At 46.7% G+C, this 25,776-nt stretch overlaps 4 non-coding genes across 4 annotated transcripts; all 4 read left to right on the forward strand.

The window, feature by feature from the left end:
* The first annotated feature begins 21,697 nt into the window (after positions 1–21,697).
* LOC135003510 (U1 spliceosomal RNA) lies at positions 21,698–21,861 on the forward strand. Its single transcript, XR_010204524.1, has one exon. It is a non-coding gene; the product is annotated as a U1 spliceosomal RNA (small nuclear RNA).
* A 152-nt stretch (positions 21,862–22,013) lies between these two features.
* LOC135003512 (U1 spliceosomal RNA) lies at positions 22,014–22,176 on the forward strand. Its single transcript, XR_010204526.1, has one exon. It is a non-coding gene; the product is annotated as a U1 spliceosomal RNA (small nuclear RNA).
* A 670-nt stretch (positions 22,177–22,846) lies between these two features.
* On the forward strand, positions 22,847–23,010 carry LOC135003511 (U1 spliceosomal RNA). The gene has a single exon (XR_010204525.1). It is a non-coding gene; the product is annotated as a U1 spliceosomal RNA (small nuclear RNA).
* Positions 23,011–23,162: 152 nt separating this feature from the next.
* Positions 23,163–23,325, forward strand: LOC135003513 (U1 spliceosomal RNA). Its single transcript, XR_010204527.1, has one exon. It is a non-coding gene; the product is annotated as a U1 spliceosomal RNA (small nuclear RNA).
* Positions 23,326–25,776: the final 2,451 nt, after the last annotated feature.

The raw sequence follows: 25,776 nt of genomic DNA on the forward strand, positions 1-25,776 counted from the left end.
TGTTGGGAAAGGGCTGGGGAGGGCGGCTGCTCGGGCACACCCTCGTCAAGTTAAGGAGATTTAACTGAGGAAGCACAAGGGAACTCTCGTCTGGGGACAACAACTGCAGGGAGACCACATCTTTTCAGATGAACATGGGAGGGCGGAAGGCTGCCTAATACTGAAGCACCCTCAGACATTAAACCATATGCAACAACTATTGCAAGCATTCCTGGGGGAAGGTCTGCAGCAGACGGATTTGCATTCAGTGATGTCATCCAAGCAGTGGGCCAAAGTTGGCTGGAACCCTCATCTGTATATGAAAAGAGAAAAGGGGCATGCGGGGCATGGCGGTCTTTTGCGGCGCTTGGATAACCCCAAGTTTGCATTAAACACCCCCACCCTCCTTCGGTGTGGGGCTCATGTTGGCCATGCCCAAGCCCCGGAAGCATTCAAGCTGATTTCTTGCAGCAGCTGGGCACTGTAACAGCTTCAGAGCTGCTCTACAAGACAAGTAAAAGGGTGTGGGCCCTGCAGCACCACCGGTAGTTTGCATACACACATATATAGGACAGCATCTCTTATATGCCCCAGGGTCAATAAAATAGTGTCCTTGTCTAGGCTATCCATCCCCTCAGATAAGGCATTTGTCCATGCCGCTACAGCACTACACACCCAGGTCGACGCAATTGCCGGTCTGAGTAAGGTACCTGAATGTGTATAAATGGACTTCAGGGTAATCTCCTGTTTGCGGTCAGCACACTCTTTGAGGGTTGCCGTATCCTGGGACGGGAGGGCTACCTTCTTGGATAAGCGTGTTAATGCTTTGTCCACCCTAGGGGAGGATTCCCATCGTAACCTATCCGTTGATGGGAAAGGATACGCCATAAGAATCCTTTGGGAAATCTGCAGTCTTTTATCTGGAGATTTCCAAGCTTTTTCACATAACTCATTCAGCTCGTGTGAGGGGGGAAAGGTTACCTCAGGCTTCTTTCCCTTGTACATATGTACCCTCTTGTCAGCGACAGGGGGTTACTCTGTGATGTGCAAAACATCTTTTATTGCCATAATCATAAATCGAATGGATTTTGCCAATTTTGGCTGTAACTTTGCATCATCGTAATCGACACTGGAGTCAGAATCCGTGTCGGTATCTGTGTCAACAAACTGGGATAGTGGGCGCTTATGAGACAATGACAGTCCCTGCAACATAGGATCAGGCATGGGTTGAGACCCTGACTGTCCCAAAGCTTCTGCCTTGTCTAATCTTTTGTGCAATGAGTTTACACTAGCATTTAAAACATTCCACATATCCATCCAATCAGCTGTCGGCGGAGACACCACATTCATTTGCTCCCGCTCCTCTCTAATATAGCCTTCTTCCTCAGACATGTCGACACACGTGTACCGACACACCACACACACAGGGAATGCTTTTTCTGAAGACAGTTTCCCCACAAGGCCCTTTGGAGAGACAGAGAGGGAGTATGCCAGCACACACCCCAGCGCTATATAACCCAGGAATAAAACAGTAACTTAATGTTTGCCCAGTAGTGCTGCTGTATGTAATTTGCAAATTATGTGCCCCCCCCCTCTTTTCAACCCTCTTGTCTAACGTGGTATAAGCAGGGTAGAGTCCGGGGAGCTTCCTCTCAGCGGTGCTTTGGAGAAAAAATGGCGCTGGTGAGTGCTGAGGGAGAAGCCCCGCCCCCTCGGAGGCGGGCTTCTGTCCCGCTTAAACTGTAAAATTGGTGGGGGCTCATACATATATACAGTGCCCAGCTGTATATATGTTATATTTTTGCGAAAGAGGTTTATATTGCTGCCCAGGGCGCCCCCCCTGTGCCCTGCACCCTTACAGTGACCGGAGTATGTGAGGTGTATGGGAGCAAAGGCACACAGCTGCAGTGCTGTGCGTTACCTCAGTGAAGATCATGAAGTCTTCTGCCGCCTCTGAAGTCTTCTTTTCTTCTCATACTCACCCGGCTTCTATCTTCCGGCTCTGCGAGGGGGACGGAGGCGCGGCTCTGGGACGGACGGCGAGGGTGAGATCCTGCGTACCAATCCCTCTGGAGCTAATGGTGTCCAGTAGCCTAAGAAGCAGGACCTTGCAACTCAGAGAGTAGGGCTGCTTCTCTCCCCTCAGTCCCTCGATGAGGGAGTCTGTTGCCAGCAGTGCTCCCTGAAAATTAAAAACCTAACAAAATACTTTCTGTCAGAAAGCTCAGGAGAGCTCCTGAAAAGCACCCAGTCTCCACTGGGCACAGTATCAAACTGAGGTCTGGAGGAGGGGCATAGAGGGAGGAGCCAGTGCACACCCAGAACTAAAGTCTTTCTTAAAGTGCCCATGTCTCCTGCGGAGCCCGTCTATCCCCATGGTCCTTACGGAGTCCCCAGCATCCTCTAGGACTTTAGAGAAAATAGGATTTTAATACCTACTGGTAAATCCTTTTCTCTTAGTCCGTAGAGGATGCTGGGCACCCGTCCCAGTGCGTACTGTGTCTGCAGTTATTAAATGGCCCTTAGCTCCAGAACATTTATGTGGAGACAACTTTCCTGACTTGACCATCTTCCTCGGATGTTTTCCCCCTGTGTGACTGCTCCCCAGCCTCGGAGGGTTGCATCCGTGGTCCCTAGGATCTCGTCCTGGATCCCAAACCATCGCCCCTCTAGGTGGTGAGAACTGTGCAGCCACCAATGGAGTGAGATTCTGGTCTTGGAAGACAGGATTATCCTCCGGTGCATGTGTAGGTGGGATCCGGACCACTTGTCCAACAGGTCCCACTGGAACACTCTGGCATGGAGCCTGCCAAACTGAATGGCCTCGTAGGCCGCAACCATCTTCCCCAGCAACCGAATGCATTGATGGATTAACACTCTTGCTGGTTTCAGAATTTGTTTGACCAGACTCTGGATCTCCAGAGCCATTCCACTAGAAGAAAACCTCTTCTGTGTCCAGTATCACTCCCAAAAACAACAACCGCGTCATTAGGACCAACTGCGATTTTGGCAAGTTTAGGAGCCAACCATGTTGTTAAAGAACTGTCAGGGAGAGTAGATGTTTTGCACCAACTGGTACCTGGATCTCGCCTTTATCAGGAGATCATCCAAGTACGGGATAATTGTGACTCCTTGCTTGCGAAGGAGAACCATCATTTCCGCCATCACCCTGGTGAAAATCCTCGGAGCCGTGGACAGACCAAACGGCAACGTCTGAAATTGGTAATGACAATCCTGAATTGCAAACCTCAGGTAGCTTGATGCAGTGGCTAAATGGGAACATGTAAGTAGGCATCCTTTATGTCTACCAAAACCATGAAATCTCCTTTATCCCCCGGACTGGAGATCACTACCCTGAGAGATTCCATCTTGAAATTGAATTTCTTTAGGTAGAAATTAAGGGATTTCAGATTTAAGATTGGTCTGACTGAGCCGTCCGGCTTCGGGACCACGAAGAGGCTTGAATAAAAACCTTCTATCTGCTGACTAAGGCTGATTTGAACAATCGGTGAGGGGGAACTTCTTGAAACCCCAGTTTGTACCCTTGGGACACTATTTGTAAAACCCACGAGTCCAGGTCCGAATGAATCCAGAACTGACTGAAGAGTTTTAGACGTGGCCCCCAGTGGCGGAACTAGCGAGCAGTGGGCCCATGTGCGACAAAATGGCTTGGGCCCCCCCCCCCATCCCATCCCATCCAAGTCCACCCCCTCACCCCTGGAGAGGATCTGGTGAGGGGGGCCTGCTCAGGGAAGTGGATACCTAGCAACAGTGCCGTAACTAGACATTTTAGCAGTGTGTGCAAGAAACGGCATTGAAGCCCCTCCCCTGCATGCAAAACAGGGGCAGTGCGCGCCGTAGGCGCGCGCAAAAAAACATAGTGGCGTGGCTTCGTGGTTAAGGGGTGTGGCCACAAAATAATACCAATTCATAAAACGGTGCACAGTAGTCTCCATTATTCAAATTACGCCGCACAGTAGCACCACTACACCAGGTAGAGACCCTTTTACACCTTACGGCGGACAGATTCCTCTTTTTACACATTACAGCAGACAGCGTCCTCTTTTTACACATTACAGCAGACAGCGTCCCCTTTTTACACATTACGGCAGACAGCATCCCCTTTTTTTACACAACGGCAGACAGCGTGCCCTTGTTACACATAGCGGCAGACAGCGTACATTTTTTTCACATAACGGCAGACAGCCTGCCCTTGTTAAACATAGCGGCAGACAGCGTACACTTTTTACACATAACGGCAGACAGCCTGCCCTTGTTAAACATAGCGGCAGACAGCGTACACTTTTTTCACATAACAGCAGTCAGCCTGCCCTTGTTACACATAATGGCAGACATCGTACACTTTTTACACATTACAGCAGACAGCTTGCCCTTGTTACACATTACAGCAGACAGCTTGCCCTTGTTACACATTATGGCAGACAGCGTGCCCTTGTTACACATTACGGCAGACAGCATCCCCCTTGTTACACATTACGGCAGGCAGATTCCCCCTTGTTACACATTGCGGCAAGCAGCTTCCCCCTTTTTACACATTGCGGCAGGCAGATTCCCCCTTTTTACACATTGCGGCAGGCAGTCCCCCTTTTTACACATTGCTGCAGGCAGATTCCCCCTTTTTACACATAGCGGCAGGCAGATTCCCCCTTTTTACACATTGCGGCAGGCAGTCCCCCTTTTTACACATAGCTGCAGGCAGATTCCCCCTTTTAACACATAGCTGCAGGCAGATTCCCCCCTTTTACACATAGCTGCAGGCAGATTCCCCCTTTTTACACATAGCGGCAGGCAGATTCCCCCTTTTTACACATAGCGGCAGGCAGATTCCCCCTTTTTACACATAGCGGCTGGTAGATTCCCCCTTTTTACACATAGCGGCAGGCAGTCCCAACAAAGAAAGAAAGAGACGAAAGAAAGAAAGAAAGAAAGAAAGAAAGAAAGAAAGAAAGAAAGAAAGAAAGAAAGAAAGAAGAATTATACTTACCCTCTCCGCTGGCTCAGGCTCCTCGTGCAGCTTGACGATTCCCGGGCAGTAGAGAAGGAGGAGGAGGGAGGTGGAGGAGGGAGCCGCAGCAGCGCTGTGTTATTGGTGGAGGCGTTGCAGCTGCTGCCCCTCTGCTTCACTATAGGCTGTTCTCGGAAGACAGCCTATAGTGAAGCAGAGGGGCAGCAGCAGCGCCTCCACCAGTAACAAAGCGCTGCTGCGGCTCCTTCCTTCACCTCCCTCCTCCTCCTCCTCCTCCCCCCCGTGCCGCTGCTCCTCTCATCTCCAAGCGACCCTCCTCCCTCTTCGTGTGTTACAGAGGCGGCAGCGTGTCTGGTGCTGCGGCTGCTGCCCATAGTGCCCTGGCCTGATCTGTTCGTTACGACGGGCGGGCGGCGGGAGTCGCAGGACGCAGACCCGACGGGAGCGCTGGTGTGCGGCTGCGGCATGATACAATGAGTCATTGTGACTCATTGTAATGCCGGCGGCTGTGGGCCCTTGAGTGCGGCGGGGCCCCAGTGCAATGCACTGCCTGCCCTGCCAGTAGTTCCGCCCCTGGTGCCCCCCACTGGTGTGGGCTCCTGCAAGAGAGCCCCAGCGTCATGCAGTGGATTTGGCAGAAGCAGAGGACTCTGCTCCTGCGATCTTGAAGAGGCTTCTTGGAGTCAGCATCAGCATTCCCTTGGTGAATCCACAATGCCCTCCTATCCGAGACTGCCATGAAATTGGCCCGTGAGCACTTGTGCCCGGTGTAGGATTTTTAAATATGTGTAGTTTACTGTATGCAAGGGTTTAAAACCTTTTAGGAACTGAGATCTAAGGTGTATTACATGTAGTTTAAAAAAAACAAAAAAGGTTTATTTTATGGCAGTAGTTTCCAAACTGGGGTTCTTGCACTGGTAGCATAGTTTGGTGGTCCAGGACCAATTAAAATTATTTCTCTAACGTCCTAAGTGGATGCTGGGGACTCCGTAAGGACCATGGGGAATAGCGGCTCCGCAGGAGACTGGGCACATCTAAAGAAAGCTTTAGGACTAACTGGTGTGCACTGGCTCCTCCCCCTATGACCCTCCTCCAAGCCTCAGTTAGATTTCTGTGCCCGACGAGAAGGGTGCACACTAGGGGCTCTCCTGAGCTTCTTAGTGAAAGTTTTAGTTTAGGTTTGTTATTTTCAGTGAGACCTGCTGGCAACAGGCTCACTGCATCGAGGGACTAAGGGGAGAAGAAGCGAACTCACCTGCGTGCAGAGTGGATTGGGCTTCTTGGCTACTGGACATTAGCTCCAGAGGGACGATCACAGGCCCAGCCTGGATGGGTCCCGGAGCCGCGCCGCCGGCCCCCTTACAGAGCCAGAAGAGCGAAGAGGTCCGGAAAAATCGGCGGCAGAAGACGTTCCTGTCTTCAATAAGGTAGCGCACAGCACTGCAGCTGTGCGCCATTGCTCTCAGCACACTTCATACTCCGGTCACTGAGGGTGCAGGGCGCTGGGGGGGGGCGCCCTGAGACGCAATAAAACACGATAAAAATACCTTACATGGCAAAAAATACATCACATATAGCTCCTGGGCTATATGGATGCATTTAACCCCTGCCAGAATATACAGAAAAACGGGAGATAAGGCCGCCAAAAAGGGGGCGGAGCCTATCTCCTCAGCACACTGGCGCCATTTTCCCTCACAGCTCAGTTGGAGGGAAGCTCCCTGGCTCTTCCCTGCAGTCACTACACTACAGAAAGGGTTAAAAAAAGAGAGGGGGGCACTAATTAGGCTCAGTATTAAAACATACAGCAGCTATAAGGGGAAAAACACTTATATAAGGTTATCCCTGTATATATATATAGCGCTCTGGTGTGTGCTGGCATACTCTCCCTCTGTCTCCCCAAAGGGCTAGTGGGGTCCTGTCCTCTATCAGAGCATTCCCTGTGTGTGTGATGTGTGTCGGTACGTTTGTGTCGACATGTATGAGGAGAAAAATTATGTGGAGACGGAGCAGAGTGTCTGTAACAGTGATGTCACCAACTAGGGGGTCGACACCTGAGTGGATGTACTGTTGAAAATTACGTGACAGTGTCAGCTCTGTATAAAAAAAAACAGTGGTTGACATGAGACAGCCGGCTACTCAGCTTGTGCCTGTCCAGACGTCTCATAGGCCGTCAGGGGCTCTAAAGCGCCCGTTACCTCAGATGGCAGATACAGACGCCGACACGGATACTGACTCCTGTGTCGACGGTGAAGAGACAACCGTGATTTCCAGTAGGGCCACACGTTACATGATTGAGACAATGGAAAATGTTTTATACATTTCTGATAATACGAGTACCACCAAAAAGGGGTATTATGTTCGGTGAGGGAAAAACTACCTGTAGTTTTCCTGAATCTGAGAAATAAAATGAGGTGTGTGATGATGCGTGGGTTTCCCCCCGATAACAATTGATAATTTCTTAAAAAGTATTGGCTGTATACCCTTTCCCGCCAGAGGTTAGGGTGCGTTGGGAAACACCCCCTAGGGGGGATAAGGCGCTCACACGCTTGTAAGAACAAGGGCTCTACCCTCTCATGAGATGGCCGCCCTTAATGATCCTGCTGATAGAAAGCAGGAGGGTATCCAAAAATGTATTCACACACATACTGGTGTTATACTGCGACCAGCAATCGCCTCAGCCTGGAGGTGCAGTGCTGGGTTGGCATGGTCGGATTCCCTGACTGGAAATATTGATATCCTAGATAAGGATAGTATATTATTGCCTATAGAGCATTTAAAAGATGCATTTCTATATATGCATGATGCACAGCGGAATATTTGCCGACTGGCATCAAGTATAAGTGCGTTGTCCAATTCTACCAGTAAAATGGTCAGGTGATGCGGATTCCAAACGGCATTTGGAAGTATTGCCTTTGAAAGGGGACATTTGGGGTCGGTCTTTTAGACCTGGTGGCCACGGCAACAACTGGGAAATCCACGTTTGTACCCCAGGTCGCCTCTCAAAATAAGACGCCGTATTATCAGGCGCAGTCCTTTGTTGGCAAGCGGACAAAAGGTTCCTCTTTTCTGCTCGTGACAGAGGGAGAGGAAAAAGGCTGAAGAGATTAGCCAGTTCCCAGGAACAGAAACCCTTTCCCGCCTCTGCCAAGCCTTCAGTATGACGCTAGGGCCTTACAAGCTCAGGCACGGTGGGGGCCCATTCTCAATGAATTTCAGTGCGCAGTGGGCTCACTCGCAAGTAGACCTCTGGATCCTTCAGGTAATATCTCAAGGGTACATATTGGAATTCGAGACGTCTCCCCCTCGCCGTTTCCAAAAGTCGGCTTTACCGACGTCTCCCTCTGACAGGGAGGCAGTTTTGGAAGCCATTCACAAGCTGTATTCCCAGCAGGTGATAATCAAGGTACCCCTCCTGCAACAGGGAACGGGGTATTATTCCACACTATTGTGGTACCGAAGCCAAACGGCTCGGTGAGACCGATTCTAAATCTAAAATCTAAAATCTTTGAACACTTACATACAGAGGTTCAAATTCAAGATTGAGTCACTCAGAGCAGTGATTGCGAACCTGGAAGAAGGGGACTACATGATGTCTCGGGACATCAAGGATGCTTACCTTCATGTCAAAATTTACCCTTCTCACCAAGGGTACCTCAGGTTATGGTACAGAACTGTCACTATCAGTTCAGACGCTGCCGTAGGGATGGTCCACGGCACCCCGGGTCTTTACCAAGGTAATGGCCGAAATGATATCCCTTCGAAGGAAGGGAATTTTAGTTATCCCTTACTTGGACGATTCCCTGATAAGGGTAAGATCCAGGGAACAGTTGGAAGTCGGTGTAGCACTATCTCAGGTAGTGTTGCGGCAGCACGATTGGATTCTCAATATTCCAAAATCGCAGCTGGTTCCGACGACTTGTCTTCTGTTTCCTAGGGATGTTCCTGGACACAGTCTAGAAAAAAGGTGTTTCTCCCGGAAGAGAAAGCCAGGGAGTTATCCGAGCTAGTCAGGAACCTCCTAAAACCGAACCAAGTCTCAGTGCATCAATGCACATGGGTTCTGGGTAAAAATGGTGGCTTCCTACGAAGCAATCCCATTTGTTAGATTCCACGCAAGAACTTTCCAGTGGAACCTACTGGAAAAATGGTCCGGGTCGCATTTTCAGATGCATCAGCGGATAACCCTGTCACCAAGGACAAGGGTATCCATCCTGTGGTGGTTGCAGAGTGCTCATCTTCTAGAGGGCCGCAGATTCGGCATTCAGGACTGGGTCCTGGTGACCACGGATGCCAGCCTGCGAGGCTGGGGAGCAGTCACACAGGGAAGGAATATCCAGGGCTTAGGGTCAAGCCTGGATACATCACTTCACATAAATATCCTGAAGCTAAGGGCCATTTACAATGCTCTAAGCTTAGCAAGACCTCTGCTTCAAGGTCAGCCGGTGTTGATCCAGTCGGACAACATCATGGCAGTCACCCACGTAAACAGACAGGGTGGCACAAGAAGCAGGAGGGCAATGGCAGAAGCTGCAGGGATTCTTCGCTGGGCGGAAAATCATGTGATAGCACTGTCAACAGTATTCATACCGGGAGTGGACAACTGGGAAGCAGACTTCCTCAGCACGACCTCCACCCGGAAGAGTGGGGACTTCACCCAGAAGTCGTCCACATGATTAAAAAACTCGACAGGTATTGCGCCAGGTCAAGAGACCCTCAGGCACTAGTTGTAGACGCTCTGGTAACACCGTGGGTGTACCAGTCAGTGTATGTGTTCCCTCCTCTGCCTCTCATACCCAAGGTACTGAGATTGATAAGATGGAGAGGAGAAAGCACTATATTCGTGGCTCCGGATTGGCCAAGAAGGACTTTGTAACCGGAACTTCAAGAGATGCTCACGGAGGATCCGTGGCCTCTACCTCTAAGAAGGGACCTGCTCCAGCAAGGACCCTGTCTGTTCCAAGACTTACCGCGGCTGCGTTTGACGGCATGCCGGTTGAACACCGGATCCTGAAGGAAAAAAGGCATTCCGGATGAAGTCATCCATATCCTGATCTAAAGCCAGGAAGGATGTAACCGCAAAAACATTATCACCGCAATTGGCGAAAATATGTTGCGTAGTGCGAGGCCAGTAAGGCCCGACGGAGGAAATTCAACTGGGTCGATTCCTACATTTCCTGCAAACAGGAGTGTCTATGGGCCTAAAATTGGGGTCCATTAAGGTTCAGATTTCGGCCCTGTCAATTTTCTTCCAAAAAAGAACTAGCTTCAGTCCCTGAAGTTTAGACGTTTGTAAAAGGGGTACTGCATATACAGCCTCCTTTTGTGCCTACAGTGGCAATTTGGGATCTCAATGTAGTTTGGGTTCCAAAAGTCACATTGGTTTGAACCACTTAAATCTGTGGAGTTAAAATATCTCACATGGAAAGTGGTCATGCTGTTGGCCCTGGCCTGGGTCAGGCGCGTGTCAGAATTGGCGGCTTTATCCTGTAAAAGCCCTTATCAGATTTTCCATTCGGACAGGGCGGAATTGAGGACTCGTCCTCAGTTTCTCCCTAAGGTGGTTCCAGCGTTTTCACCTGAACCAACCTATTGTGGTGCCTGCGGCTACTAGGGACTTGGAGGAATCCAAGTTGCTGGATGTTGTCAGGGCCCTGAAAATATGTTTCCAGGACGGCTGGAGTCAGGAAATCTGACTCGCTGTTTCTCCTGTATGCACCCAACAAGCTGGGTGCTCCTGCTTCTAAGCAGACTATTGCTCGTTGGATTTGTAGTACAATTCAGCTTGCACATTCTGTGGCAGGCCTGCCACAGCTAAAATCTGTAAAAGCCCGTTCCACAAGGAAAGTGGGCTCATCTTGGGCGGCTGCCCGAGGGGTCTCGGCTTTACAACTTTGCCGAGCAGCTACTTGGTCAGGGGCAAACACGTTTGCTAAATTCTACAAATTTGATACCCTGGCTGAGGAGGACCTGGAGTTCTCTCATTCGGTGCTGCAGAGTCATCCGCACTCTCCCGCCCGTTTGGGAGCTTTGGTATAATCCCCATGGTCCTTACGGAGTCCCCAGCATCCACTTAGGACGTTAGAGAAAATAAGAATTTACTTACCGATAATTCTATTTCTCATAGTCCGTAGTGGATGCTGGGCGCCCATCCCAAGTGCGTATTGTCTGCAATACTTGTACATAGTTATTGTTACAAAAATCGGGTTATTATTGTTGGGAGCCATCTTTTCAGAGGCTCCTCTGTTATCATACTGTTAACTGGGTTCAGATCACAAGTTATACGGTGTGATTGGTGTGGCTGGTATGAGTCTTACCCGGGATTCAAAATCCTTCCTTATTGTGTACGCTCGTCCGGGCACAGTATCCTAACTGAGGCTTGGAGGAGGGTCATAGGGGGAGGAGCCAGTGCACACCAGTTAGTCCTAAAGCTTTCTTTAGATGTGCCCAGTCTCCTGCGGAGCCGCTATTCCCCATGGTCCTTACGGAGTCCCCGGCATCCACTACGGACTATGAGAAATAGAATTATCGGTAAGTAAATTCTTATTTTATACTTTATTAAATTGGCAAAACCATTCCCTCACAACATAACTGAACCTGAGGATGACATGCTATAAACACAATTTACTTAATTTTATATTTTTTTCTGAATTTCTCAATAAAAACAACTTTGGCCTAGGGGTGCCGTGAAACAAATTTTGATACTATTTATTTATATAGTGCTCTTTCTCCAACAGGACTCAAGGCGCTTGAGATATGGCTTCTGGAACTGAACACAGGATTCTAAATGTGGCTGTACCAAGGACCTATACAGTGGCATTACAGGTTGAGTATCCCTTATCCAAAATGCTTGGGACCAGAGGAATTTTGGATATCGGATTTTTCTGTATTTTGGAATAATTGCATACCATAACGAGATATTATGGTGATGGGACCTAAATCTAAGCACAGAATGCATTTATGTTTCATATATACCATATACACACAGCCTGAAGGTCATTTTAGCCAATATTTTTTATAACTTTGTGCATTAAACAAAGTGTGTGTACATTCACAGAATTCATTTATGTGTCATATACACCTTATACACACAGTCTGAAGTTCATTTAATACAATATTTTTAATAACTTTGAGTATTAAACAAAGTTTGTGTACACTGAGCCATCAAAAAACAAAGGTTTCACTATCTCAGTCTCACTCAAAAAAGTCCGTATTTCGGAATATTCCGTATTTCGGAATATTTGGATATGGGATACTCAACCTGTATTACTTTTTTCTGCTACTGGTTCTTTACCTATGCAAACAAGCATCTGACTTGCCTTTCCTATTGCTTTGTTACATTGCTCACCTGAAATAGTAATACTTAGCTTTCCTCTTGCCATTATAATGCCCTTAATATTATAGTTAGCCTTTGTATTTTTGAGACGTGTATGATTTTGCATTTTTTGGCATTAAATGTTGCCATGTTCTTGACCATTCCTCTAGTCCAGGGGCGGAACTGCCAGAGACAACGGAGTCAGTTGCCGCCGGGCTCCAGCCCTAAAGGGGCTTCCTCCATTGCCCTCCGGCTGTTACGTGCCCTTCCTACTAAATAGACAAAGGCGCTACCAGCAGGGTCTCGCAGTTTGTACATTCCATGCCGAAACACCCTTCTTTCCACCTTTTTCAAGACCCAGCCCAGCAGCCTCGCCGCTGCCACCACCGCTAGCTGCAGCACTGCCAGCGGTGGGGTGCCCCTGCTTCTTCTCACACCACAGATAGCTGGGCAGCACTGCAACTGCCTGCCTGATTGCTCCGCCCCCTTCCGGCTCCCAAGCACCTCTGCTGCCCAGTGATCCAGGAGCCTGCTGCTAGGAAGAAGTGGCCGAGCTTCAGTAAGCGAGTCTGGACACTGGCGGAGGAAGCCATGATAACCAGATAATGGGGAGTGGAGAGCCAGTTCCAAGGTAATACTTTATACAGCTGGTTGAGATCCTGGTCGGTGGATATGGATTCCAAGAAAACCCTGGAGGTGCTTCCTTTCAAGGGAGACACTCTCTTTGGAGAAGACCTCAATAAGATTGTAGCTGATCTGGCTACTGCTAAAACAGCTTGCCAACCTAGTATGACTCCTACCACGCAGAAGGCTAAAAGTACTTTCCCTTGGCCCTTATATCCTCAAGGTAAAGCGTACCCAAGGTCAGGCATACCCAAAGCAAGCTCATGCTTCCAGACCTGCCAAGCCCAGACTGAAGCAAGCCTGGGCTGCCCATCAGCCTGCTTCCAAAACGGACAAGCCTGCCGCATGACGGTGCAGGCCTCCCTCTGGGGGATCCCAGGGTGGGGGGCCCGACTTCTAGGTTTGGCATAATTCTAAGCTAGAGAATTCTGTTTGGAGCTCACCTTGTACTTTGTGAAGAAATAATCAGCATTGTGGCTGAGCAGATACATGTAGTGTGTGGCTGCAAACTGCATGGATCTGCTGCGTTGTAATGCTGATACTTTTTTTTTCAAAGTACCAATAGCTTCATATAATGTTCACAATTTTTATGCAGGATCAAATAGCTCAATAGGTAGGGTGTTTGATTAGAATTCAACAGGTTATAGGTTTGAATCCTGGGTATGGTAGTTTGAGATGTGTTATTTAATAAAGTATGTTGTTCTGACTGCCGGCATCCTATCACCTGGGATATCATACTAAATAAATGGAGTTGATCAATTTTTTTTTAATTTTTTTTTAAACTAGGGACAATTTCCAGATACTTTTCTTTATAACTGAGATTGCCCCCTGGAACTTCACATCAGTTGACAACTATGCATGAGTGGGCAGTGCTTGCTCTGGATCTGCCCACCCATTTATGTGCCATCATAAAAGAAAGCACAACTGACAGTTATCCTGGGCGTACACTACACAATTATCTGTCAGGCTATCTATCCAGTCTGGATGGATGGAATGAAAATCTGGTAATGTATAGGAGCAAATGTCAATTAACCAGTTGCTCCCAAACACTAGAAAAGTGGTCAAAAATGGTCATTACACAAATTGGTTAAACCCCAAATTTAACCAATTTGTTTAGGGGACCATTTTTGTCCATTTTCTAGTGTTTGAGAGTAAATCGTTGATGGTCATTTGCTCACATAGATAACCGGATTTCTTTTCCAACCAGCCAGTGTTGGAGATATGGTCTGCCAGATTACATAATGCATACCAGAGCCATAACTAGACTTTTTGGTGCCCTGTGACAGATAATTATATGCCCCCCCCCCTCCCCATTTTTGCAATATGGACAAAAGGCGCATGCCTTGTGGGGAAGGGGCATAACAAGATTGGTCTCAGAGAAAGCACATGAGATATGAAGATATATCTAGTATACTTGACACTCAATGGTTTGTGGTATTGCCGGGGTGCCTTCCTTAAATGCATATACAGTCACACATGGCGTGTTTGTGCAAATGGCATATCAGCAGTCAGCACTAACTGGTGACATGCCATTTGTACAAGTAAGCCATGTGTGACTAATATATAAACATACTTTATTAAATAACACCTCAAACTATCATACCCAGGATTCAAACCTATAACCTGTTGAATTCTAATCAAATACCCTACCCATTGAGCTACTTGATCCTGCATCTATTCTAACCTCCAAAAACAGATTCAGTTGCATTTTCCAGCGTGTTTTGTTTGCGCCTTTGCAAATGTGTGTCTCCCTCAAGTGGCTGTCAGCAAATGCATGCTAGACACCCCATTCCAAGCTGATTGTGACATCACGGAACATGCATCATAGAACAGGCATGCTAGAATATGGGTCTTCAACCTGCAACCCTCCAGCTGCTGTGGAACTACATATACCAGCATGCCCTGCCTCAGTTTTAGCATACCTTAATAGCAAAACTGTGGCAGGGCATGCTGGGATGTGTAGTTTCACAGCAGCTGGAGGGCCACAGGATGAAGACCCATGTGCTAGAGCCAAGCCGCAGGTACATTGAATGCTAGCAAGCTGAATATTTAAATCCTTTTTGTTCCGCAGCATTCCAATGTGGAAGATTCCATGGAACCAGAGATCCTTCCATTGAGAAGGACATGCTGCCTGGATGACTACACTGTGCAAATTAAATCACGGAGCCAGTTGGTTTGTGGGTGGCTCTGGTGACTGGGTGGTTGGGTGGGTGGTGTGTCGGAGGTGGAGCACATGCAAATGATTGTGTATCATCCAGCTAGTGAGAGAGAAAACTCATGCAGGAGTGTGCCTGCTTGTCAGTGGGTTATGCATCTTGCCAGACGTCAAATCTACATAGAGCAGCTGGAGGGGACAAGAGCAGGTTTGCAAAATATAGATAGAAGAGCATATATGCTGGCACATTCTCCATGATTGTGTCAGCTTATGTTTTGGTGCACTGCACTTTCCTCCACTAAGTTTTAGCCATTTTTGTTAAGCTCAAGTGTAGTTGCTTCTCGGCCCTTTGGCTGTGATCTTGTATCGTGGTTGAAGGGTCTGCTGGAGGGAGGGATTGTTTTCTTCATTGGCGAAAGACCAAAGATATTCCAGGATGGAAGGCTTGGGAACACTATCCGTTTTTCAGTTGTGGAAGAGCACAGAGGTCGGATTGGACTACATTCTATAGTAAAGGATACCTTTCTATTTATTGCCCCTCCCCATATATGTGTCCGTGTTACAATAAAGCTTCGGTCTTGTGATTCCCTCACCCTCTTACACTCCACACACATAGCCTTATTAACTGTTGTATTATTGTATAATTTAAATGTATAGTGCAGTTCATGATTTATAGTGTAGGCTGGCCTGTGCTGTAGTTCTTGAACTGTACTATACCGACAGCATTTGTATTGTGTTTTGGCTGTGCTGCAACACAGTACTTATGTGTGTAATGTTTATGTATGTTTTTTTGCTTCTTTATGTCAATAAAGACTGCTTTTTCAATCCAATATCTGAAAACAATCAATGTTTATCTTTGATGGCAATAGAAGTGGTATGATATTTGCTGCTTTTGAAAGGCAATATCTGATATGTCCCCTATCTGGGAACCATATATTAAATGGCTTTTCAGAAAAGGAAGATGGTAGAAGAGCTTTCAGTACTTGTTGGACCGATGCACATTTCCTATTCTAGCCTCCAAAAACAGATTCAGTTGCATTTTCCAGTGTGTTTTAAATGCGCCTTTGCAAATGTCTTACATCGACAAACTTATTTAGTACTATTTTGCAAATAGGGTTACATTGTTGCAACATTGTGTTCCCTAATTGCTTGATTTTTTAAATGCAACAATTGATAAAGACACCTGATAACTGCTCTGTGGAGTCTTATTTTGCGTCTACTTCTTATCTACATTTAATTCCCTACCTCTAATCAAGGCATTTTTAAATGCTGGGGGCTGCCAGGACGTGAGGCCTACCTAGACTTTAGATCTGAATTTGAATGTACTTGTGAACTAACTTAATTTCCTACTTCTAAATTCATTCCTAAATTCACTACTTACATGAATCCTGTAGTTGGGCATTTTGGGACTTCGATTGTGGGCATTGTTTTGTGTCCAGACCAGCAGCAGGTGGTGTGCATTTGCTGGAAAGGCATCGAAGACCTCCGATATGCTGCATCTCCTGATGTGTGTCTACCTCAAGTGGCTGTCAGCAAATGCCTGCTAGATACCCCATTCCAAGCTGATTGTGACATCACGGAACATGCATCATAGAACAGGCATGCTAGAACATGGGTCTTCAACCTGCGACCCTCCAGCTGCTGTGGAACTACACATCCCAGCATGCCCTGCCTCAGTTTTAGCATACCTTAATAGCAAAACTGTGGCAGGGCATGCTGGGATGTGTAGTTTCACAGCAGCTGTTGGGCCACAGGATGAAGACCCATGTGCTAGAGCCAAGCCGCAGGTACATTGAATGCTAGCAAGCTGAATGTTTAAATCCTTTTTGTTCCGCAGCATTCCAATGCGGAAGATTCCATGGAACCAGAGATTATTCCATTGAGAAGGACATGCTGCCTGGATGACTGCACTGTGCAAATTAAGTCACGGAGCCAGTTGGCTTGTGGGTGGCTCTGGTGACTGGGTGGTTGGGTGGGCGGTGTGTCGGAGGTGGAGCACATGCAAATGAATGTGTATCATCCAGCTAGTGAGAGTGAAAACTCATGCTGGAGTGTGCCTGCTTGTCAGTGGGTTATGCACCTTGCCAGACGTCAAATCTACATGTTGCAGCTGGAGGGGACAAGAGCAGGTTTGTAAAATATAGATAGAAGAGCATATATGCTGGGCATTCTATATGATTGTGTCAGCTTATGTTTTGGTGCACTGCACTTTCCTCCACTAAGTTTTAGCTATTTTGGTTAAACGCAAGTGTAGTTGCTTCTCGCCCTTTTGGCTGTGATCTTGTATCGTGGTTGAAGAGTCTGCTGGAGGGATTGTTTTCTTCATTGGCGAGAGACTGAAGATATTCCAGGATGGAAGGCTTGGGAACACTATCCGTTTTTAAGTTGTGGAAGAGTTGAAAGACCGGATTGGACTACATTCTATAGTAAAGGATATCTTTGTATTTATTAATCCTCCCTTTATATGTGTCTGTCTTTCAATAAAGCTTCGGGCTTGTGATTCCCTCACCCTCTTACACTCCACACCCATAGCCTTATTAACTGTTGTATTATTGTATTGTTTAAATGTATAGTGCAGTTCATGATTTATAGTGTAGGCTGGCCTGTGCTGTAGTTCTTGAACTGTACTATACCGACAGCATTTGTATTGTGTTTTATCTGTGCTACAACACAGTACTTATGTGTGTAATGTTTATGTATGTTTTTTTGCTTCTTTATGTCAATAAAGACTGCTCTTTCAATCCAATATCTGAAAACAATCAATGTTTATCTTTGATGGCAATAGAAGTGGTATGATATTTGCTGCTTTTGAAAGGCAATATCTGATATGTCCCCTATCTGGGAACCATATATTAAATGGCTTTTCAGAAAAGGGAGATGGTAGAAGAGCTTTCAGTACTTGTAGGACCGATGCACATTTCCTATTCTAGCCTCCAAAAACAGATTCAGTTGCATTTTCCAGCGTGTTTTGGATGCGCCTTTGCAAATGTCTTACATCGACAAACTTATTTAGTACTATTTTGCAAATAGGGTTACATTGTTGCAACATTGTGTTCCCTAATTGCTTGATTTTTTAAATGCAACAATTGATAAAGACACCTGATAACTGCTCTGTGGAGTCTTATTTTGTGTCTACTTTTTATCTACATTTAATTCTCTACCTCTAATCAAGGCATTTTTAAGTGCTGGGGGCTGCCAGGACGTGAGGCCTACCTAGACTTTAGATCTGAATTTGAATGTACTTGTGAACTAACTTAATTTCCTACTTCTAAATTCATTCCTAAATTCACTACTTACATGAATCCTGTAGTTGGGCATTTTGGGACTTCGATTGTGGGCATTGTTTTGTGTCCAGACCAGCAGCAGGTGGTGTGCATTTGCTGGAAAGGCATCGAAGACCTCCGATATGCTGCATCTCCTGATGTGTGTCTACCTCAAGTGGCTGTCAGCAAATACCTGCTAGACACCCCATTCCAAGCTGATTGTGACATCACGGAACATGCATCATAGAACAGGCATGCTAGAACATGGGTCTTCAACCTGCGACCCTCCAGCTGCTGTGGAACTACACATCCCAGCATGCCCTGCCTCAGTTTTAGCATACCTTAATAGCAAAACTGTGGCAGGGCATGCTGGGATGTGTAGTTTCACAGCAGCTGGAGGGCCACAGGATGAAGACCCATGTGCTAGAGCCAAGCCACAGGTACATTGAATGCTAGCAAGCTGAATGTTTAAATCCTTTTTGTTCCGCAGCATTCCAATGCGGAAGATTCCATGGAACCAGAGATTATTCCATTGAGAAGGACATGCTGCCAGGATGACTGCACTGTGCAAATTAAGTCACGGAGCCAGTTGGCTTGTGGGTGGCTCTGGTGACTGGGTGGTTGGGTGGGCGGTGTGTCGGAGGTGGAGCACATGCAAATGAATGTGTATCATCCAGCTAGTGAGAGTGAAAACTCATGCAGGAGTGTGCCTGCTTGTCAGTGGGTTATGCACCTTGCCAGACGTCAAATCTACATGTTGCAGCTGGAGGGGACAAGAGCAGGTTTGCAAAATATAGATAGAAGAGCATATATGCTGGGCATTCTCCATGATTGTGTCAGCTTATGTTTTGGTGCACTGCACTTTCCTCCACTAAGTTTTAGCTATTTTGGTTAAACGCAAGTGTAGTTGCTTCTCGCCCTTTTGGCTGTGATCTTGTATCGTGGTTGAAGAGTCTGCTGGAGGGATTGTTTTCTTCATTGGCGAGAGACTGAAGATATTCCAGGATGGAAGGCTTGGGAACACTATCCGTTTTTAAGTTGTGGAAGGGTTGAAAGACCGGATTGGACTACATTCTATAGTAAAGGATATCTTTGTATTTATTAATCCTCCCTTTATATGTGTCTGTCTTTCAATAAAGCTTCGGGCTTGTGATTCCCTCACCCTCTTACACTCCACACCCATAGCCTTATTAACTGTTGTATTATTGTATTGTTTAAATGTATAGTGCAGTTCATGATTTATAGTGTAGGCTGGCCTGTGCTGTAGTTCTTGAACTGTACTATACCGACAGCATTTGTATTGTGTTTTATCTGTGCTACAACACAGTACTTATGTGTGTAATGTTTATGTATGTTTTTTTGCTTCTTTATGTCAATAAAGACTGCTCTTTCAATCCAATATCTGAAAACAATCAATGTTTATCTTTGATGGCAATAGAAGTGGTATGATATTTGCTGCTTTTGAAAGGCAATATCTGATATGTCCCCTATCTGGGAACCATATATTAAATGGCTTTTCAGAAAAGGGAGATGGTAGAAGAGCTTTCAGTACTTGTAGGACCGAAGCACATTTCCTATTCTAGCCTCCAAAAACAGATTCAGTTGCATTTTCCAGCGTGTTTTGGATGCGCCTTTGCAAATGTCTTACATCGACAAACTTATTTAGTACTATTTTGCAAATAGGGTTACATTGTTGCAACATTGTGTTCCCTAATTGCTTGATTTTTTAAATGCAACAATTGATAAAGACACCTGATAACTGCTCTGTGGAGTCTTATTTTGTGTCTACTTTTTATCTACATTTAATTCTCTACCTCTAATCAAGGCATTTTTAAGTGCTGGGGGCTGCCGGGACGTGAGGCCTACCTAGACTTTAGATCTGAATTTGAATGTACTTGTGAACTAACTTAATTTCCTACTTCTAAATTCATTCCTAAATTCACTACTTACATGAATCCTGTAGTTGGGCATTTTGGGACTTCGATTGTGGGCATTGTTTTGTGTCCAGACCAGCAGCAGGTGGTGTGCATTTGCTGGAAAGGCATCGAAGACCTCCGATATGCTGCATCTCCTGATGTGTGTCTCCCTCAAGTGGCTGTCAGCAAATGCCTGCTAGACACCCCATTCCAAGCTGATTGTGACATCACGGTACATGCATCATAGAACAGGCATGCTAGAACATGGGTCTTCAACCTGCGACCCTCCAGCTGCTGTGGAACTACACATCCCAGCATGCCCTGCCTCAGTTTTAGCATACCTTAATAGCAAAAATGTGGCAGGGCATGCTGGGATGTGTAGTTTCACAGCAGCTGGAGGGCCACAGGATGAAGACCAATGTGCTAAAGCCAAGCCGCAGGTACATTGAATGCTAGCAAGCTGAATATTTAAATCCTTTTTATTCCGCAGCATTCCAATGTGGAAGTTTCCATGGAACCAGAGATCCTTCCATTGAGAAGGACATGCTGCCTGGATGACTACACTGTGCAAATTAAATCACGGAGCCAGTTGGCTTGTGGGTGGCTCTGGTCACTGGGTGGTTGGGTGGGTGGTGTGTCGGAGGTGGAGCACATGCAAATGATTGTGTATCATCCAGCTAGTGAGAGAGAAAACTCATGCAGGAGTGTGCCTGCTTGTCAGTGGGTTATGCACCTTTCCAGACGTCAAATCTACATGGAGCAGCTGGAGAGGACAAGAGCAGGTTTGCAAAATATAGACATAAAGAGCTCTCCAGCCTAGTTTGCTGTCTGTTTCCACTTCTCTTTTCTTGAGCTGCTCCCTTCTATGCCCATGCGCACTATCCTGACTTCTCCCATCTGCTTACTTTGTGCCTTCCAACGCACAATGCGAACTACAGGTAGTGCTGCAGGGCCCACACCCTTTTACTTGCCATATAGAGCAGCTCTGGAGCTGTTACAGTGCCCAGCTTCTGCAAGAAATCAGCTCGAATGCTTCAGGGGCTGGGGCATAGCCAACATGAGCCACACACCGAAGGAGGGTGGAGGTGTTTAATGCGAACTAGGGGTCATCCAAGCGCCGCAAAAGGCCGCCATGCCCTGCACGCCCCTTTTCTCTTTTCATATGCAGACGAGGGTTGAAGCCAACTTTGACCCACTGCTTGGATGACATCACCATATGCAAATCCATCTGCTGCAGGCCTTCCCCCAGGAATGCTTGCACTAGTTGTTGCATTTGGTTTGTTGTTTGGGGGTGCTTCAGTATTAGGCAGCCTTCTGCCCTCCCATGTTCATCTGAAAATATGTGTTCTCCCTGCAGTTGTTGTCCCCAGATGAGAGTTCCCTTGTGCTGCCTCAGTTGAATCTTCTTTACTTGACAGAGATGTGCCTGAGCAGTGGCCCTCCCCAGCCCTATCCAAAATCATACTTATTTTGCATAGGAGATACCATGGTCATGAAGATTGTTCTCCCAGGGTGAGGTTCATTCATTGCATTCTGGGTATGCTGACCCCTGTGATTTCCCCAAATGTGGGAAACTTGACTGCATTATTTGTGGTAGTGGGGGACTGTGTTTGTGCTTTCCTCTGGTCAGCTCTGGTAAAAGTCAGATTTCTTTGTCTCAGATCTTCCTCTAGCCTTGTTCTTCTTTCGAGAGTTCCCTTGTGCTGCCTCAGTTGGATCTCCTTTACTTGACAGGGGGGTGCCCAAGCAGCGACCCTCCCCAGCTCTAGCCCAACTCCTACTTACCTGCCAGGTGAGATACTATGATCATGAAGGTGCTTCTCCCAGGGCAAGGCTCACCCATTGCACTCTGGGTGTGCTTCCCCTGTGATTTCCCCAAATGTGGGAAACTTGACTGCATAATTTGTGTTTCCCCTGGTCGGCTCTCGTATAATTCAGATCTCTTTGTCTCAGGTCTCTCTCCAGCCTAGTTTGCTGTCTGTTTCCACTTCTCTTTTCTTGAGCTGCTCCCTTCTATGCCCTTGCGCACTATTCTGACCTCTCCTGTCTGCTTACTTTGTGCCTTCCAACGCACAATGCAAACTACAGGTAGTGCTGCAGGGCCCACACCCTTTTACATGCTTTACAGAGCAGCTCTGGAGCTGTTACAGTGCCCAGCTGCTGCAAGAAATCAGCTTGAATGCTTCAGGGGCTGGGGCATAGCCAACATGAGCCCCACACCGAAGGAGGGTGGAGATGTTTAATGCGAATTAGGGGTCATCCAAGCGCCGCAAAAGGCCGCCATTCCCTGCACATCCCTTTTTTCTTTTCATATGCAGACGAGGGTTGAAGCCAACTTTGACCCACTGCTTGGATGACATCACCATATGCAAATCCATCTGCTGCAGGCCTTCCCCAGGAATGCTTGCACTAGTTGTTGCATTTGGTTTGTTGTTTGGGGGTGCTTCAGTATTAGGCAGCCTTCTGCCCTCCCATGTTCATCTGAAAATATGTGTTCTCCCTGCAGTTGTTGTCCCCAGATGAGAGTTCCCTTGTGCTGCCTCAGTTGAATCGCCTTTACTTGACAGAGATGTGCCTGAGCAGCGGCCCTCCCCAGCCCTATCCCAAATCATACTTATTTTGCATAGGAGATACCATGGTCATGAAGATTGTTCTCCCAGGGTGAGGTTCATTCATTGCATTCTGGGTATGCTGACCCCTGTGATTTCCCCAAATGTTGGAAACTCGACTGCATTATTTGTGGTAGTGGGGGGCTGTGTTTGTGCTTTCCACTGGTCAGCTCTGGTAAAAGTCAGATTTCTTTGTCTCAGATCTTCCTCTAGCCTTGTTCTTCTTTCGAGAGTTCCCTTGTGCTGCCTCAGTTGGATCTCCTTCACTTGACAGGGGGGTGCCCGAGCAGCAACCCTCCCCAGCTCTAGCCCAGCTCCTACTTACCTGCCAGGTGAGATACTATGATCATGAAGGTGCTTCTCCCAGGGCAAGGCTCACCCATTGCACTCTGGGTGTGCTACTCCTGCGGTTTCCCCAAATGTTGGACACTTGACTGCATAATTTGTGTTTCACCTGGTCGGCTCTCGTATAATTCAGATCTCTTTGTCTCAGGTCTCTCTCCAGCCTAATTTGCAGTCTGTTTCCACTTCTCTTTTTTTTTTGAGTTGCTCCCTTCTATGCCCTGTCAAAGTCAGAAAAATATCACTATGCACACTGCCATATTTGCACCTCATGCGAGCTCCCGCTGCGCGTGCAAGAGCTCTCCCGTGCGTGCGCATACTCGCCTTCGCGGGCACCCGCAGGCGCACGATATGCGGATTTACGGTAGAGTTTGTATGCGTCTAGCGGGCGACTCAATCGATATATATTTTAACCATATAATGTATTTTGTAGATTATGGTCCCTTTGATAGATTCTGAAAGTTTAGTTAATGTAGCATGTTCATGGACAGAGAGATCCCTCTTTTTCTGATACAGGGGGTCAGACAAGGATTATACAGTGGTGTTTAGTATCCATCGGAAGAGTATTTAATTAGCAATATTCCGGTGTTGGTTTGGAGCAGATTAATCGCTCGTGCGAATAGTTATGGACATAAGAAGTTTATGTCCATTTACTATTATTTGCACTTACTTATCCATGCGGCGGGAAACCTAGTTTCCCACCCACCTGAGCAGTTGGAAGTAGTCACAGCCCACCTGTATGAACCAACCTATGACCTTTTGTTTTAGTGCGAAGACAAATTCCTGTGTCCAATGAACAATGAGATTGTAGGGACCATTGAATTGTATTGTGTGTGGGGCATAAATAGACAAGCCGATCACATCCAGCTCTCACTCTTCAACGGTTCTCATTGCTGATAATCGGGAGCTGGATGTCCAGAGGCGCATGCGATCGTTCCCCTTTGTGCGTAAGTTTTTCTCCGCAATCATATTGTCTTTCTTGTTATTCTGAGCCATATCTCTCTCTCTCTTCTCTTTCTCTCTCGTTTCTCTTATATAGTTATTGTACTGATATTGTATTTCATGTGTAGTTATCTGGTTAGGTAGACTATGTTATATTGGTAGTGTATGACTTGTATTGTATTATTCTTTTTGAACGTTCATTCATTTCCTTAAAAGGCATTAGACCCTTAGACCGGTATTGTGTGTTCATTATATTGCAGTGGGTAATAGGAGCGTCTCTACCGCTCAAACAGCTTTAGCGTAAAACCGTTTATTAAGTGTTGCATTCTCATCTTATCACTACACCAAGGGTTACTGCATAATACACTGTTTTATGGTATAGTTACAAAGGTTTAACATTGTGAGCGTCTGCGCCGCTGGTGATCTCCTCATGGTCCCGAGCGTCCGCTACGCTATAGCGAATCATTACGTTAGTCGGCAGCCAATAGCGTGCCTGCCTGTGATCTCTTGGCCATGAGCGAACGTGGTGCTTGAGCATCTCGACTACCGCTAAGCGATTGTTACGCAACGTGCGTACCCTTACGGTACTCCATACGTTAATAGCGTACAGTGTTCTTAGGCCTCTTAAAGGGTTTTAAGTAAGATAAATATTTAGCTTTATCAATTGGCGGCTCGTCCGTCCTTCACATATCTGCACTAGGTAATTTCAGCAGACATTATCCATCAGCAAAGGGCGGGAGATCATATTCCTCGTAGTGCTGTCTGGATAAGCGTCTGCTTCGCTTAGTAAAGGGTGCTGAGGGAATCCGGAACCGGAGGTAAGAACAACACGCTAGTGTCTTTTAAAACTGTTTATTTCTGTCTTGCGTACGCACGCACGCACATATCTGCATTTCTTTTCATTCGTGTATTTTCATATATCACTCTCCTGTTTGCCATTCTATAATTGATAAACGTGCTAAGAGAGATTTGCCGCTATTTCATAGTTAAAGTATAAAAGTAATACATTAAGAGATAAATTGAAAAGCACACACGCAGCTCTGCCTAAGATACAAGGAGAGATTGGTGTGGTGTTCGGTAAATGATCGAGGATCATCTACATTGATAAACGTGTACATTGTGTTACGGTGGATATTTGCTTTGTGTACACGTGTCTCTAACAAAGGGTGAGACTCGCATACACAACTCAAAGGCCGACGCACGCAGCGTATATTACGCAACGGGGCGTCCGGGTACGCCCACGTAACTCAAATCACATGCTAGTGTTATTGTAACAGGCGAAAAGGTGGCAACGCGATAAATAGCGCAAATCTATTTTAGTGTCCGAAATTTAGATTAACAGATCCTTCTCCAAATTTACAACACATCTGGTCTAAAGGAAAGAAAATTTCTGCGCAGAAATAGAAATAGAAACAAAAAGTGTACATGTGGTGAGTGAGTGTTTGCATATATAAGTTTATACAATTTTTGAGGTTTGAACCACAGGAAGTCGAGTTCTCGCAGGGTACATACATGTAAGTGACGTGCATGGTGGCAAGGGAGGCATCCTTTGTTAAACATAAAATCTGAGCATTAGAGTATAGCAGACCAGGAGGTCTATTGTAGCACAGACCAGGAGGTCCGGAATTGACCAGGAGGTCCAGGTAC

The sequence above is a fragment of the Pseudophryne corroboree genome, unplaced genomic scaffold, assembly GCF_028390025.1.
Source record: "Pseudophryne corroboree isolate aPseCor3 unplaced genomic scaffold, aPseCor3.hap2 scaffold_1874, whole genome shotgun sequence".
NCBI lineage: Eukaryota > Metazoa > Chordata > Amphibia > Anura > Myobatrachidae > Pseudophryne > Pseudophryne corroboree.